The sequence below is a fragment of the Carassius gibelio genome, chromosome A22 (genome assembly GCF_023724105.1).
Source record: "Carassius gibelio isolate Cgi1373 ecotype wild population from Czech Republic chromosome A22, carGib1.2-hapl.c, whole genome shotgun sequence".
In the NCBI taxonomy this organism is placed as follows: Eukaryota; Metazoa; Chordata; class Actinopteri; order Cypriniformes; family Cyprinidae; genus Carassius; species Carassius gibelio.
Window position 1 is genome coordinate 16,273,367 of NC_068392.1, and position 18,209 is coordinate 16,291,575.

The 18,209-nt window shown below is 40.4% G+C and overlaps 1 long non-coding RNA gene across 1 annotated transcript; it reads right to left on the reverse strand.

The window, feature by feature from the left end:
- Positions 1-6,077: 6,077 nt before the first annotated feature.
- LOC127942640 (uncharacterized) lies at positions 6,078-8,077 on the reverse strand. The gene is made up of 2 exons (XR_008149360.1): positions 7,464-8,077; positions 6,078-7,207 (listed from the first exon to the last, which is right to left on the reverse strand). It is a non-coding gene; the product is annotated as an uncharacterized LOC127942640 (long non-coding RNA).
- Between the last annotated feature and the right edge of the window lie 10,132 nt (positions 8,078-18,209).

Sequence of the window (18,209 nt, forward strand, 5' to 3'; positions counted from 1 at the left end):
TCTTCATTACTGGCTGTGCTACTAAGATTCCGGGAGCACTCAATCGCGATCTGTAGTGATATTAAAGGAATGTTCCACCAGGTTAGACTCCTTCCAGAGGATCGGCCCCTTCTCCGTTTCTTATGGAGAGATCTGCAAAGAGAAGTGGAGCCTAGAATCTATGAATGGCAAGTTCTACCCTTTGGCACCACTAGTAGCCCATGTTGTGCTGTCTTTGCCTTGCAGAAGCACATCCTGGAGAATAGTCAGCCTGGTGACAAGGTACGTGATGCTGTACTAAAGGCGTTTTATGTTGACAACTATCTGCAAAGTCTGCCTTCTGTAGATGAAGCAAGGTTCATGGTAGACCAGCTGCAAAGTGTTTTAGCAGGGGGAGGATTCGAACTCAGGCAATGGGCCAGCAATATACCCTCAACCATTAGTCATCTACCAGTGGCATCCAGATCTGACAGTGCTGAGCAATGGATTGCAAAGGGTAATGCCATCAACCATGAATCAGTGCTTGGACTTCAGTGGAACTGTGAAACTGATACCTTGTCCTATAAGCTCCGTGCTGTAGAGTGCCAAGAGGTTACCATGTGCAACATCTATAAAGTGCTTGCTAGCCAATATGATCCTCTCGGTTACATTATCCCATATACCACACGTGCAAAGGTAATAGTACAGCGATTATGGGAAGTTTAGGAGTATCCTAAACTACCTGAGAACTTAGTCAATGAGTGGAAAAGATGGGCAGGAGAGCTCAGTGATCTACAAAAGATAGTCTTACCCAGATGCTATTGCAGTGCACCAAAGGATGATGTTTCAAGCCAGCGTGAGATCCATATCTTTTGTGACGCATCCGAGAGTGCCTATGGGTCTGTTGCCTATCTTCGAACAGTAGATCAAAGGGGAGAAGTGGAGATCACCTTCATAGTGGCCAGATCAAGAGTGGCTCCTAAGAAACGTCTGTCAATACCTCGTTTAGAGCTATGTGCAGCCCTGACAGGGGCCCAGTTAGCAAAGATCCTGCAGAATGAATTGACTTTGCCCATTCATCAAGTTTTTCTTTGGTCTGATTCCACCACAGTTTTGACCTGGATTAAATCTGAATCCTTCCGATTCAAGGTTTTCGTTGGTACACGAATAACAGAGATTCAGGACCTTACCAGCTGCTGGGAATGGCGCTATGTGCATTCAGAAAGTAACCCTGCTAATGACATCACTCGAGGTAAAAGGCTGGCAGAACTTGGACCACAAAGCCGTTGGAATACGGGACCAACATACCTTCAACTCCCATCTGATCAGTGGCCGGTTCCACCGCCATCCTGTTCCATAGCTGGTGATGAATTGAGAAACTCTACATTCTGTGGTCTGACTAATACTGTACTTCATTTGTCGATCCCTGATCCAAGCCAATTTCTGACCTTCCAAGATTTATTGACTGCAACAGTAGAATCTCTTGGGGAACATGGGATCAATGTATCAGCTGAGGACTTTCAACAGGCTGAAATGGCTATCCTTCAGCAAGCTCAAGGGGAAAGCTTTCCTTCTGAGATGGCACAGCTTATGGCAGGGAAACCACTACAGACCAACAGTCGACTGCTTTGCCTCGCCCCCGAACTTGACGCTGCAAGCAAACTCCTAAGGATAGGAGGTCGTCTTCGCCGCTGTGAAGAGATTGAGCCCGAGTCGATGCATCCTATTATCCTTGATCCCCGGCATCCAGTCACTACCCTTCTCATTAAGGAATATGACACGAAGCTATTCCACCCAGGTCCTGAGAGAATACTGGCGGAGATGCGTAGGAAATATTGGATTCTTCGGGGTAGGGAAGCAATTCGACGTTATCAGCGCAAAGATTGTCCAGTGTGTCAGAAGTTTCGCAAAACCCCACAGATACCCAGGATGGCAGACCTACCTCCTGCCAGACTACGTCTATTTAAACCTGCCTTCTATTCGACTGGCATTGACTGTTTCGGGCCATATTCCGTAAAGATTGGACGTAAAAGTGAGAAGCGCTGGGGTATTCTATTCAAGTGCATGACTACACGTGCTGTGTATATTGATCTTCTCCCAAGAATTGACACCGACTCCTTCCTGATGGCCCTCAGAAGATTTATAGCCAGACGTGGGAAACCTTTTGAGGTTTTATGTGATCAAGGTACTAATTTTAAAGGAGGGGAAAGGGAGTTGCATCAGACATATGCTGAACTAGTTCCGGAGCTTCAGGAACAACTTGCCAGTCAGCAGATTATCTTTCGATTCAACCCGCCTCATGCCCCACATTTCGGTGGGTGTTGGGAAAGGGAAATTCGTTCCCTGAAACAGGCTCTACAGGTCACTCTGGGAACTCAACCAATACCAGAGGAAACCCTTCAAACTGTGCTCATCGAGATTGAAGGGATTCTAAATTCTAAACCCCTGGGTTATACATCATCCAATGCCTCTGATCCAGATCCTATTACTCCTAATTCGCTTCTTATGGGGCGGCCTGATTCATCCGTTCCTCAAGTGATGTACCCCCAAAGTGAACTGTTGAGTCGACGTCGTTGGCGCCATAGCCAAATTATAGCAGATCACTTTTGGAAGCGGTTTATCAAGTTCTATTTGCCTGGTCTTCAGACTCGCAACAAGTGGCAGCGAGAGTCACCCGATATCAAGGTGGGAACTACTGTTATGATTGTGGACCCTCAATTTCCCAGGGCCCTATGGCCCATTGGTCAGATCTCTCAAGTATTCCCTGGGTTTGACAATAGAATCAGGACTGTTGAAGTGAAAGTTAAGGACAAGTCTTATGTGCGACCTGTGGCAAAGGTTGTACAGCTACCTGCGATACCAGATTGAAATTGACTTGCCTTTTTATAATGTACAGATTTCCACATTCTTTAGAAATCTGGGGGCGGCTGTTAAAAAGGCCCGCTGTAAACAAGCTTTTATTTATGAAGTTTTCTGGTGATCAGCCAGTGTTTTGAATGTGATGTCATCGCAGCAACCTAAAGACACTATGCTCCGCCCACTTCCAGCAGGTGGCAATGATTAGTGTTTGGTAGAAATAGCCTGCACCGAGTAGGTGAAAGCAAATGTACTCGAGGCTTTCTCAAGTGTTGGTGTTGTGTGCGTATGTTAGATGAACCAAGTAAGTTTATTTATGTACTTCAGCTTTGATAGCTGTGACCCTTCTGCATTTTAGTTGATATTCATTGTTTAAGGTACTTTAAATGCAATTACTGGTTGTCATCACACATTCTTATGTAGGTTGTTCATTTAAGTGTATATTGCTACCTTCTTTGTATGAATTTACCTACTTCATTGATTTGTTTATACTAATTTGTTATATCTTTTTGTTAAAGACCACACCCAGATGGAAACAACACCAATGTAATATCTGCAACATTTGTGAATTGTTGTGAAGAAAATAAATGCATCAAAGACTTAACCTGCATCTTTATGTCTCTTACCGGACATCTGTGGTGAACTAGTCCCCCCACTGGCAACCCCCAACTGGTCTAGTTATACCAGTTTTCTTTAGTGGGCAAATCCAAAGACAGAGACAGGGAAACCAGGCAAAGATCATACACAAGAAGGCAAACTATGGCAATGGGAAAAACGCTCGGTAAGGCAGACAGGCTGGCAATACTTCGCAACGTGACAGTGGCGGTGGCCATGCTTATATATAGCACAAACAGTAAGTACAGGTGAAGCAGAGGGAGCGGAACACAGTCAGTTCAGTGCTGGCGTGGCGTTACAAGAAATTATGTTTATGTGCTTGTGTACTCCTATATTGAGACGGCAGAGGTTGATAACACTGCAAGCTTCAGTAGGCCTATGTGTAGTAAATAAAACCATGTCTTTGCCATTAATTTACAGGAGGGGCGGACTGGGGAAAAAAATCAGAATGGAAAATTCAAACTCATACAAACAAATTCATGGACAAAACTATTTTTAGTATGGACCTGACATAAAAAAGGTTTAAATCTTTAAATTGGGGACATGCAAATAATTAAAAGTTCTCTCCTGAACTGCACCTTCACTTCCATTTTTCTCTTCAGTCTCTTTATTTTGCCCTGTTATCCATCTCTCTCATGACTTTAATACTCAAGATTGAACAAAACTATACTTTACAATACTCTACAATACAACAATATATTTATAGAAAAATCCTAATACTGTACACGAGTCATGTTTTTCCTTTACAAAAATTTACCATGCTTTTATTAGCCTATATAAAAGTACAATAACCTTGTTTTGTTTTTTTGTTTTGCAAATGGATTTGTATTTATTTTTAAATAAATACATTTGTAAAATAATTTTAAATTTTTGATTACCACAGTTAAACAATAGTAATCATTTTCTCAGCTTCCCAAAAAATTCTGATTATTTTTCAGCTAAATTACTACTGTAACATTACAACAGATAATAATGATGTCCTTTATATATTTTGAGTGATGACTGATGAGCAACGTGCTGCTGCTTGATTTAAAAAAAAACAAAAAACAAACAAAGATAAAAAAAGCATCTTTACAGATGAAACTGACCTGAAACCCTGAACAGTAGTTCTGCTTCTCTGCTCCAGCTGTGCGCTTCCACAGTCCACTCTTTTCTCTCTCTTTCGCATTGATTACTCGGAGTCTGATCCAAACCGTTTGGCGAAGGCGCGGAGAGCGCGCAAGTCACGATTAACAGATTTATTTGAGATTCAATTATCAAATGGCGGATTCGCAAATGATCGCTTTAGTACATTCGGCAGGCAATTATACAATAATGATATTAAAATAGAGGGCCAAATTGAGGAAGACTGAGGAAGCTGCCAGGCCACCGGGAATTGTCCCGGTTCTCCCGGTGTCCAGTCCGCGCCTGATTTCAACGCAGAATGTGCAGGAGTCCTATATTGCATTTTTGGGGCTTAATATTCACAGACACTAGTCCATATCATGTTTTGATTCAAGTGTACTGACCTACTTTTGATTTAATCATCCAAAATATGGCATATTCCGTCCGCGTTAGGCATTCCGTTTTTATGACTGGATTCTATGAACCAGACTGTAGCTGTGTCCAAATTCAGGGTCTGCATCCTCCTTAGGATCCTTCCTACACGGTTGAAGGAGGATGGGTCCTCCGATGACCGCAAAAACCGGAAGTCGGTGTTTGTGAATTTGGACAGCCTACCCTTCTTTCAGTTCCCTCCCTTAACCGTTGCTCATATCCTGTCGCCTAGCAACCGTGACAGCGCCAAGCAAGACAAGAGCTCATCGTTCTCTCCCCGGAGCTTTATAAACACTTCTGTCTGCTCTTTCGTCCTTAGAAGCGTTAAAAACAGCTTCAATCACTAACAAATAAGCTGTGTGTAAGGGGATATTCACACAGGCAGTAAGGAAGAAGCTAGTTTACAAAAGTAAACGTTTTTTTTTTTTTTTTAACATATACACGTACACATGTAAAAAAAAAATGCTTAACGCTAAAACAAAATGCCTAGAAAACCACTGAAAATATATATTTTTGAAAAGCCAGTTTTTAAAAAACATCGAAAATAATACTCCTCCCCCACTCCGCTACCGCTCGCTTCGTCCTGCCGAAAAGAATTATGGGATAGGTAGGACACGAAAGGATCCACCACACCCATCCTTCGAATTCGGGGAAAAGGAGGACGCATTTGTGGGCCGCATTTGAAGGATCCTACGAATTTGGACATCTTTCGTCGCGGCGCTGTGACGTAACATCCTTCAAATGCGTCCTCCGAAGGATGTAGACCCTGAATTTGGACACAGCTTGTATTTCCGCATCCCGGAAATTATTAGGGCGTATGTCTCAGAATAGTCAGTGCAATTTGGGAAATCAGTTAAATCTGTATGTGGATGTGTGTAAATATTCAAATGTAATCCCCTTTGTAATCGTTAAAAATTTCATAAGTAACTGTAATTTAATTACTCATTTTTTCTTAGTAACTGTAACTAATTACAGTTACATTAATTTTGTAATTAAATTACGTAACGCCGTTACATGCGTCACAGGTCAGGAGGGCCAAGCTGGACTGCGCCCACCCCTAAACCAGGACCACCTCGAGGAGCGTATCAGAGGGAAGAGTCGGAGACAGAGAATAAATTTAACAAGTTTTATTTTGAAGTAAAAGCAAAGTGGGAATCCTAACCTAAAATCTTCTTTGTTACCCTCAGGGCTTGAAGGTAAACAATGCCGCGACCGGGGACTCTCCCGCCCTCTTCCTCTGTGCGGGCCCCGCAATAGATGGACAGATGGGTGGTCAAGTAGGTATTTCACAGGTGGGAATACAATCGGCAAGCCCGCAGTCTGGTAGGTCTCCTCTGGTAATTAAATACTTCCAAACTCCCTTCCCTTCTTCACAGATGCAGAATTTGGGACGGATGGATATCGGTCAGGTCCGTACACGGCAGATACACAGCCTTAAGGTGGGGATGTGTTTGGCAAGTGAGGGGTCCGGTAAGTCTCCTCCGGTAAGTATGTAATTCCAGCCTTCCTTCCTTCTTCCACAGGTACGGAATTTGAGGCGAATGATATCAGTCAAGTACGTATACGGCAGGTGCACGGTCTTACAGTAAGGTGGCTTCTCCTGACACCGTCAGAATGGATATTCCAGACAAAGCGTGCCCATCTCACGTTCGTGACAAAGGACAGTCACCTCTCTCAGCACAGGTGGGCCACAAGGATGCAACAAACTCTAAGTCAACAGGCTGTGCAGGGTTTCCACTGAAACAGACAGAATGGATGCTTCAGACAAAGTATACAGTTCACATGCGTTGGAAGGAACGAACACTTCTCACAATACGGATGAATAGCAGGGATACAGCAGACTCGAAGTCAACAGGCTGAATGGGGCTTCCTCATACAGATGGGTAGCAGGGATACAGCAGACTCGAAGTCAACAGGCTGAATGGGGCTTCTTCTGAGACAGACAGAATGGATGTTTCAGGCAAGTATACAGTTCACATGCATTGGAAGGAGCGAACACTTCTCACCATACAGTTGAATGGCAGGGATACAGCAGACTCGAAGTCAACAGGCTGAATATGGGCTTCTTCTGAGACAGACAGAATGGATGTTTCAAGCAAGTATACAGTTCACATGTATTGGAAGGAGCGAACACCTCTCACCATACAGTTGAATGGCAGGGATACAGCAGACTCGAAGTCAACAGGTTGCACAGAGCTTTTCTGAGGCAGATAGTAAATATTTCAACAGGGCATCTCTTCTCCTATTAGCACAACAGAGGGGTTAATTCACATCCCAGATGACAAATCCTCAACATCCAGACAGTTGGAACAAATCAGTGTCGCAGGACTCTTACTATTGACAGTCAGCCCTCATGACACATAGAGTGCATGGAAAACAGGAATGTAGCTTACACACACACACGACAATTCCACTTCACACATATATTGTGGGGAAAAACATCAATTTTAGCCACTGCAAACTCACTTCACGACGTGCAATTTAAAGCCAGCACTCACATTCGGGTTTCTGTCCGAGGGGAAGGGGGAGGGCGCAATCCTCACTGCCACTGAGGATGTTCTGAGATGTTTTTCTTCACAGTCACAGGCAGAGTTCACATCACCATTTATAGAGGAGGGAGAGGTAAGAGTTCGGTAATGAATCAATACAATCCACTCAGTGATATTTATGATCGTGATCCAAACACTCCAAACCACATCCAATTCAGTGTCAAAAGTGTGCAATTACAAGACTCAGTTCTCAGTTACTCAGCTCCTCTCCAATGCAAACAGGGTAATTCACTCTCCTGCTGTTGTTCTCGAATCCCTCATCAAGCAACACTGTCCTCTTCATTCACCCGTCCTCCAGTAACTATTACCACCCAATAAAACGACTTTTCACAAGGGAGAAAAACCACACGCACCACCTCTCTCTCTTGCTTTTTATCCTCTCCACTGTTGATGAGGCCTCACGCAAACTCTGAGTAAATCCCCCACACCTGTTGCCAATCCATCATTTGGGGTTGTCACAGCAACAAACACACACACAGGCCTGGGAACAGAGTTACACTCAAAGCGTTTCCCCGGGAACACTGCTTCAGCGGGAATAAGTTCCACATGCCATTTGTCACACTGTGACACATGTAACTAGTTACTCCCCAACACTGTATATAAGCACACTCAAACCTGTGCACTCAAATCTATAAAATTGTCTTTTCTCCTGAATTTAATGCTGCCAGAAGCCCATCAACCACCAGACTTCTTTCTCTTCGCTAGACATGAATAATATCTTTTGTGTAGCCTAATGAATTAAAGCACAATATCGAACTGAGAAAAAAAAAATATTTATAATTTTTATTTAATTAGGCTGTAAAAAATGGGAATGTTAAAATATATATATAAAAAAAAAATTAAAACACAGTTGTTTCATGACAACCTAGCCCATTATCATTTGCTCATGGGAACAATGATTAATGAAATGTTTTATATTTGGTTTGGAGTGGAATAGACTATGGGTAAATAAATTGGTGCCTATGCTTACCATTGTCCTGTTTCCTCTTTTCTTCCTCTTTTTTTCACTTCAGGCTGCCCAACAGAGTTGTCCTCTTCTTTATGTTTAATGTGCGTGTTTATGTGTGTGTGCACTAACTTTTTTCAGTTCATTCCTAAATTGCCCAAGTTCAACTTCCATATGTAATGGATTAAAAACGATTGGGTCCAGAATTTTGCTCTGCTCCAGATCATACATTTTCTAATCTACAGCACCACAAGGATGTGCTACACCTGTTTGAAAAAGGTGGCTGAGGAGGCAAAAGTATAACCAGTGTATAGAGAGAGAGAGCGCCATAGTGGGGATGGAGTAGAGCCCTGTATTTTAGCCCAGGTCCGAAGGGCCCAGACTTCTTTTATGCCCCCTTGGGCAAGGCTTTGGGCCAATTGTCACGTCATAGTTCAGATGCGGGCTAGGTCTCTTGCCTGTTTTAGACTTCTTCTTATTTTTATATTTAAGACATCCATCAATAAGTGCTGAAAAAATTGTGGCGCAGGTGGAAACAACACGAGACCATGCTACTGTGACTGTCAAGAGCGACGCAATGTGTTATGTGTCCCGTCAGTGCAGCATCAGCGCAAATGCACGCAGCCTCGAAGGGGTCAAATTGCAAATTGCTGTATTTGGTGTAATGCAATGTGATTATGCAGTTTAAGGTTTCAAAAAACACATTATTTTCCACATACTGTACATTATTGTTTGCTTTGTGTATCGCGCTGTGTAAATATAAAACCAAATCTGCATTTGTGATCAGAGAAACAATAATCAACAAGCACTACTTGAAACTTGCTTTTGAATCATCAATGGCAAATATAAAAAAAAAATTCTTACAGGCTATGAGTCAGAAGCGCCCTTTGACCTCAGACCCATTGTAGGCTAGTCTGCAGGTTCAGGAAACAGTCCTTCATAAAATGTGTCACACAGGATCACACTGCAGGCTTGAGTAAGGAACAGTTGGCGGATTAGAGAACGGCACAACCGGCGGATTCGACGAAGAAAACGTGTGGACATGTTCACAGTGTGAAGTTGATGTATTTTCTCCAGTGGTGGACAGTAACGGAGTAGCTTTACTTCGTTACTGTACTTATAAGTACATTTTTCAAGTATCTGTACTTTACTGGAGTAGTTTTATTTTGAACAACTTTTACTTTTACTTCACTACATTCCAAAGCATAAAATCGTACTTTTAACTTCACTACATTTCATAAAACATATCGTTACTCCCTATATCACGTGCTCCGACACGCAGAAGCGGTCTGACTCATTTTGAACGAACTGAGTCTTTTCAAAATAAACTTTTAAATTGGATCGCATACCACACCAAACGATTCGTTTACGAATTAGAATGATCCAATTGCAGCTGTTCTGGAGTCAACCACTCACTGATTCAAATGAACCGTTTAGTGCGAGTAGTAAGAACCGGGAGATCTTGTGAGCGCGCGTGCGTCTGATGTCGCTAAAAGTAAGTTATTAATGTCGAAATTTTGGATTAATTATTGTAACTGAAAATCATATTTAGGTCAAAACTGTCAGTTGTTTGGGAACTAAATCCGTTGTAAAGAGTGATCTATTTAAGCCCACTGAAATTCTCGAGTGCAGACGATGCAGACACATCAATTTTAGGTAAAAAAAAAAAAACACTTAAAATAACACAGATTAAATACAATAACTCATGCACGTTCAAATTCACCGCTGACGTAATGTTAACAGTTTTATTAAAATGTCCTATGTGACGTCTGTTTTTATATTGTTTATCGACAGTAACAGTTATATGTTTGGATTAACCAGACGAGTGTTAGACAGACATGAATGTTCATCGTACTAAAAATAAGTAAATATTGTTAGCTGATGCTAACTGTCTAGCTGAAAAGCTTGTTGGTGCTATGTTGATGTAATTTTTATAAATAATGTCCAAATATTTTTATTCAGCCACCTATATATATATATATAGGTTACATCTGGTTAGAAAAGAAAGGATGTGATGTTCAGAACATGGTAACTACAGTAATTATCAGTGGGAAGAGATGCACCCCGTTTGGCCAGGGTTGTTTTTAAACCACAGACAAGATTTGAGAAGGAAAAAATCATTATGAAAATTTAATTATATTTTCCTTAAAATGTTCTTCCTAACTTCAGGCCTTATTTTCATGTCATATACAGACCAAAAGTTTGGACACACCTTCTAATTCAAAGAGTTTTCTTTATTTTCATGACTATGAAAATTGTAGATTCACACTGAAGGCATCATAACTATGAATTAACACATGTGGAATTATATATGGAATTATATACATAACAAAAAAGTGTGAAACAACTGAAAATATGTCATATTCTATGTTCTTCAAAGTAGCCATCTTTTGCTGTGATTACTGCTTTGCACACTCTTGGCATTCTCTTGATGAGCTTCAAGAGGTAGTCAACTGAAATGGTCTCCAACAGTCTTGAAGGAGTTCCCCGAGAGATGCTTAGCAATTGTTGGCCCTTTTGCCTTCTGTCTTCGGTCCAGCTCACCCCTAAACCATCTCGATTGGGTTCAGGTTCGGTGACTGTGGAGGCCAGGTCATCTCTCTCCTACTTGCTCAAATAGCCCTTGATGCCTTCAGTGTGACTCTACAATTTTCATAATCATGAAAATAAAGAAAACTCTTTGAATGAGATGGTGTGTCCAAACTTTTGGTCTGTACTGTAACTTTGATGTTCTGTAAAACTTTAAAATACTTTTTTCTTACTGGTGAAAATCAGATGGTCAACTCTGCTTTCTCTCATGTACATCATAGTGTAAGCTTCACAGTGAACATTACTCTCATCAGCGTAGTCCATATCAACATCAAAAATATATCTTGACTCCATATAGTGGTTATTTTGGAAAAAATCCCAGGTATTTTGAGCAGTAGGATTATAAAAAAATGTGCTAATATAAAATTAAATTAAGTATCCTATATAAAATTGCAAACATCTATCTTGCAGTACTTTTTTACTTAAGTACATAACAAATTGAGTACTTTAGTACGGAGCCCCTCTGGTCACACTTTGTCAAAAAAAAAAAATATATAACTAACTCGTGGCCTCAAGATAAGCTAACTCGTGGCCTCAAGATAAGGTAACTCGTGGCCTCAAGATAAGCTAAGTCGTGGCCTCAAGATAAGCTAAGTCGTGGCCTCAAGATAAGCTAAGTCGTGGCCTCAAGATAAGCTAAGTCGTGGCCTCAAGATAAGCTAAGTCGTGGCCTCAAGATAAGTTAACTCGTGACCTCAAGATAAGCTAACTCGTGGCCTCAAGATAAGCTAACTCGTGGCCTCAAGATAAGCTAACTCGTGGCCTCAAGATAAGCTAAGTCGTGGCCTCAAGATAAGCTAACTCGTGGCCTCAAGATAAGCTAACTCGTGGCCTCAAGATAAGTTAACTCGTGGCCTCAAGATAAGCTAACTCGTGGCCTCAAGATAAGCTAACTCGTGGCCTCAAGATAAGCTAACTCGTGGCCTCAAGATAAGTTAAGTCGTGGCCTCAAGATAAGTTAACTCGTGGCCTCAAGATAAGTTAAGTCGTGGCCTCAAGATAAGCTAACTCATGGCCTCAAGATAAGCTAAGTCGTGGCCTCAAGATAAGCTAAGTCGTGGCCTCAAGATAAGCTAACTCGTGGCCTCAAGATAAGCTAAGTCGTGGCCTCAAGATAAGCTAACTCGTGGCCTCAAGATAAGCTAAGTCGTGGCCTCAAGATAAGCTAAGTCGTGGCCTCAAGATAAGCTAACTCGTGGCCTCAAGATAAGCTAAGTCGTGGCCTCAAGATAAGCTAACTCGTGGCCTCAAGATAAGCTAACTCGTGGCCTCAAGATAAGCTAACTCGTGGCCTCAAGATAGTGAAGTGTCTGACACATGGACCCTTTGTTATTAAACTGGACCCTGTACTGTAGTGCAATGTAATAATTCACATTCTGTGCAATATTATCTGTTTTAATATTCAGTGTAATAGAATTTGCTGCAGTTCTGTTTCTATTAATTTACTAGTACTGTTCATCACAATCAATTCAATTCTGTTAATACAGTAATATAAATCTTGTAGGCTGTATTTCCATAGTCCTTTATAATTCTTCTTCATATTTTATAGCATATTTTTATACTTTTTACATGTATATAGGCTACTAGTTTATTTACCAACTTCTATTATTATTTATATTCCTTTAAATGTCTTGATGTGCACATCAACTGTGACACAAGAATTGTCCCCCGGGTTATCAATATCAATAAAGATCAAAGTATTTCTGATTCTGATTTTAAGATAGCCTGTAGTAGTGTGCAGACTGGTTCATTAATTATTGAAGTGTTTCACATTTTGGAAAAGCATGTCTGTGTAGCCTACGATAAAACGTCAGCAGAGGGCGTTCTAGGCTTAGGTCACAGTACCTCCGTCTGTGTGTATGTGAGTCAATATATAATTGAGGGAGTTTTCATGTCCATGAGATTTATCTTGCAAACATGCTTATTAAAATAAAATTTTAAAAATCTTCAGTGTTCTTCATGATCTTGTCTTTACAAATTCGATAGTTAATTATTATGTAAATAATCATTTATTTATAAAAAATGTAATAGATATCCCTAAAATGTCAACTAAATAACCGTCCGAAATGAATTACAACCATAATCTCATTACCTAAAAAAACATTTAAAAAACTTATTCAAAAACAGTTTTAATTATATTATTTACATTAAGTTGAGGTAATTGTGAACAATGTGTCTTTTTGGGCAATATATCACATTTTCAATAGAAATTAACAAATTGAATACGTGTCCGAGAAGTCGCTGTCATCTAAGTTACCCGTAGCAAATACACCACTCAAGGAAGAGTGTGTTTTCCAAATCACATGATCTGCTCCACATGATGTCATTTCCTCCTGAAGAGAAAACTAGCAAGACTCCAAGGTATGTTCTCCACATTTTCAGTTATTTCACGTAAAGTAGTGCTTGGGGCAAATGTGTACTTAAAATATGTCAACAATTTTACTACAATGAATTCATAAATAACTTTGAATTTCAATTTTACTCAGTTGTACATATGATATTTAGAAGAACCTCTCCGTAAAATGCCATGTGGTGTCTGGTGCTAGGCAACCATTTTGATTTTATCCCTAAAAACAGCAAAAATGTCAACTAGGTTACCAGTCACCTATGTTACTCTGCAACGGTAACTTAGTTGACTAAGAGTAACATAGTTGACATTCATGACATGTTCTTATAGTTTTCAGGAGTTCATTTAATATTCTAATTGTACAGTAACTATAAAATACTTTGCAATAAATATGATAAAAGTAAACTTGTTTTCAGGCAAATGCCACGATTATCTGCTGCAGAAAAGCAGCGCCGTTACCGTGCACGGCGAGATGCTGATCCTGCAAAAAGGGAGGCATACTTGGCAAAAGGCCGGCAGAAATGGAGAGAAAAGAGGGAGCAAGGTGCATACTATAAGCCCATATCTGAACAGAGTGAGAGGGAAAAACGTGCAAAAAGAAAGGCCTGGAGAAGAGCCCAGGAACAGAGCAGACGCAGAAAGAAACAGGCTTCTGCTATTGTTACCCCACCACTGAGTCCTGACAGCGAGGAACAACCAGTTCCACAACCAGGAAGGTTAGAAGGTTATGTAGAAAGAACCTCAAACAGAACTATGTAGGCAGGCTATGTAGAAAGTACCTTAAACAGAACAATGTCTCATGAAAAAGTACTTGTTAGATTATAATGTTAGATTAAAATGCAAAATTTCATGGTGGCATGGTGACTATTAATTTCAAATGCTTTTAAGTGACACCTGCAATGTTAAAAAATAATTTAAAAATGTCTTCATGTAATTTCAGACAGAGAATACATGGAAGAAGGACTAGAAGAAGACGGTACCCGAAAATATACATTGAGAATCAAAAACTCAAGGAAAAGCTTAAAGCTCAAACAAAAACATCAGACAAATACCGTAAGCGCTATGAACGGCTACTGTGCAGTGTCGACTCTCCTAGGAAAAGAACAAAAAGGATGCTCGGAAAAAGTCCAGTCAGTAATGATGTGCGGAGAACTCTGGTCTATCATCATGCACTTGTGAAAAGCCTCAAACAAAAATTTCTGTGTGCAGCAAAAGAAAAGACCAGGAACCTAATCGCCAGAATTGTATCTGGAAAAATATTGAAAAAATACAGGTTCCAGAAAATCATTCATGACACACTGGGTGTCTCAGCCAAACGATTCTGCAAGAATGTGAACACAAATGGGGATGAAATAGCCTGTTTTGCCAGGAAGAAATACATATCCACACACTCAAAACTGCAAGACCAGGTTGTTGCCTTTTACACCAGGGATGACGTAAGTCGTTCAACAGCCGGTAAAAAGCAGACTGTAACAAAGGGAAAAGTAAAAAAGCAGAAGCGGTTTATGACCGACACCATGAAAAACCTCCATAGGAAATTCCTGCTGGAAAACGTCTCTAGCAAACTTTCCTATACACTCTTCTGCCGAATGCGCCCATATTGGGTAGTCCATCCAACCATTGCAGACAGAGATACGTGTCTATGTAAGGTGCATGAAAACTTGGAATTTATCGTGGAGAAACTTCATGGACTTAAACTTCTGGAGAGAACAGAGTTGGAATCTCTTGCTGAGGAAACTTGCTGTAATCCAACATTTAAGCCATGCATGTATGTGGAATGCAAGAACTGCAAACTACAAGACCTCAAGATTCAGTCTGGCTATGATGGTCAAACCCAAGTTTCTTTTGTGCAGTGGACAACTGAAACTGTCCTCAGAGAGAAGAAAAGTGGTGACAGCAAAGACAAGTTGCCTGTGAATATCACCGTGAAGAGGGAAATGGAGAGTTCTTTGGAGGACCTGATTGAGACTTTCCAGAAACAGCTCAAAAAGTTCAAAAGGCACTTGTTCAACATCAAGACCCAGTTTAACTACTACAGGGAATTGAAAAAGAACATGAAGAGTAATGAATGCCTCATACACATTGATTTCTCTGAAAACTACTCTTGCAAGTTTCACAAAGAGATTCAAGCTGTCCATTTTGCCTCTTCTCATCAACAAGCAACTCTTCATACAGGGGTCCTCTACATTGGTGGTGAGGAAGACCACTTGTGCTTCACAACAATTTCGCCATGCAAAGAAAAGGGTCCACCTGCCATATGGGCACACCTCTCCCCAGTACTTAACCATCTCAAGGAAACATACCCAACAGTGTCAATTATCCACTTTTTCAGTGATGGTCCCTGCTCACAATACAGGCAGAAGTGCAACTTTTACTTGTTTACAACTGAACTGTACAACCAGGGCTTCACTGCGGGCACTTGGAACTTTTTTGAGGCCAGCCACGGAAAGGGTGCCCCTGATGGGGTAGGAGGCCTTCTGAAGAGAACAGCTGACAGATTGGTGAGCCAAGGTGAAGACATTTCCACTGCTAAACATCTTTTCAATGCATTGGTAAACACCAATACAACTGTCAAGATCTTCTACATTGAAGAGGCTACAGTGGAAAAGGCCATACAGCAGATGCCACAACGACTCCCCGCTGTACCATGCACTATGCGGATTCACCAGGTCATCACGCAAGCACCAGGGAAACTGACATACCGTGATGTGAGCTGCCTGTGTTCAGCAAGGCAGATTCTGCAATGTCAGTGTTACCAAGCTCAGGCCTTCGACTTCAAAGTCAACTCTACTGTTCCTGCATTGCACCAAGAACAACCAGACCTTGAAGTACAGTGGGATAGAGATGACATTGTTGGTCAGTGGTGTGTCATCAGATATGACGATGAGGTTTACCCTGGAACCATTGTTGAAGTGAGTGAGACACATGTTCATGTTAAGTGCATGCACAGAGTGGGACACAATCGTTACTACTGGCCAATGCGAGAGGATGCTCTCTGGTATCCATTTGAGGATGTGCTCAGGTTGATTCCTGCCCCACAGCACGTGACAGCACGTCATGTTGAAATAAAAAGAGATGTGTGGGAAGATATTGCCAAATCATATCTTCATGGCTAAGGACATGCGCACACACACGCACACACACACACACACACGCTGACAAACACGTGGCACAAGCACACCGTTAAGCACACACACATATAGACACCAGACGTGTATAGTCCAGGTGCCAGAAAGTAAAAATCCTGTCATGTTTTTGGATCTGCCTCTACATCTAGAACAGGTGTTTTCACTAACGAGCTCATCTACTTGGTAGAGGAGCTGGTTTAGTGATGGTTGGAACAGCTGCTGGACAGGATTTCTACTTTCTGGCACTTGGACTATACACCTCTGATATACACAAACGCACAGATAAAGACACACACACACACACACACACACAGACACAGACACACATGCACACAAACAAACACACACTCTAAGTTTATTTGATTGAGCTTGACAAATTCATTGTAAAACAAACCATAATTGGCCATGTTCTTGGTTTAAAAAATGGGGAGTGTGTTCTGTCTCCACCGGTTTGGGTGCCTGGAAGTTGGAGGGTATGCCTATGTTTTACTTGGGTTGTGACATATGAATGTTTTTGAGAAACAACTTTTTGCACTATTAAAATTTTCATCCAATGCATCACACTTATTCTGTTAACCAACAGAATAAAACACTATTTGGTTATTGTTACTTATTGCAGTGCACTGTTATTTTTTGTTCAATACAATACACTGCTGTATTTCATTCCACAAACAAGATTTTCAAAATGTTTACATGGTTGAATTTTTGTTGGTTGAATTTTGTTGAAGTGCTGTTTTTTATACTTTTGTTGTTTTTGTTTTCTATGTTAGGATCTCTTGCTTATGATATATGTGCTTGTTAATAAAGTTGTGATTGATCCTTGTAAACTGATGTGTGTCTGTATTTCTCCTTTTATGTCGTGAAATATTAAACAGGTCTTGATTAAATGCAATAAACGATTAGCTAACATATAATAAATGAGATAGTTTAAGATTGTTTTTGTTAAATACATCATCCTTCTTCGTCATGTCAACTATGTTACTTTTGTCAACTATGATACTGGGCTGTCAATTAAGTTACCATTATGTTTTTAAAAATATATATATATTTCAATGGATCCCTAATCTCCAAGTAAATATTTAGAAACTGAGTAGCTGTCAAATATATACCTCAGCATAATTTCATCAAGAAAATTATCATGAATCAAGCACTTTGGAAACAAAATATACAGACCGGTTATTTCAGTACTTGAAATTTGGGGTTTCAATTGAACAAAATGCGTATTTTCTTAATTAATTGGGTATTTTAATTGAAAAGGTAGGTAAATAGACACATATTCTTCCAAGAGTAATGATTTTTTTAAATGTCTGCCATTTACTTAAAGTTAAAACTTATAGGTTTTGTCCGTAACATAGTTGACCAAATAATGAGTAAACTTCTTGTTTTTAAAACTAAATATCTGAAATCAATTATCCCTGAGCTTGGCAATGACTAAAAATAAAATATTTCAGGGATGATTTATCAGGGAAGATAATAATATTTTGTAAATAAATATATTTTTTTCCCAGAATTATTCAAACTCAAAATCTCCCACAATTATATATTGACCCATGTATTTATGTGTATTTCCCGGTATTTCCCAGTTGATGGCAAGGAGTTGCGGGATGAGAATGCGTTAGATGATCATATAATTAATTGTGACGGCTTTACAGAAGTAAGAGTGTTTTAATTAGAATGGTTAAAAT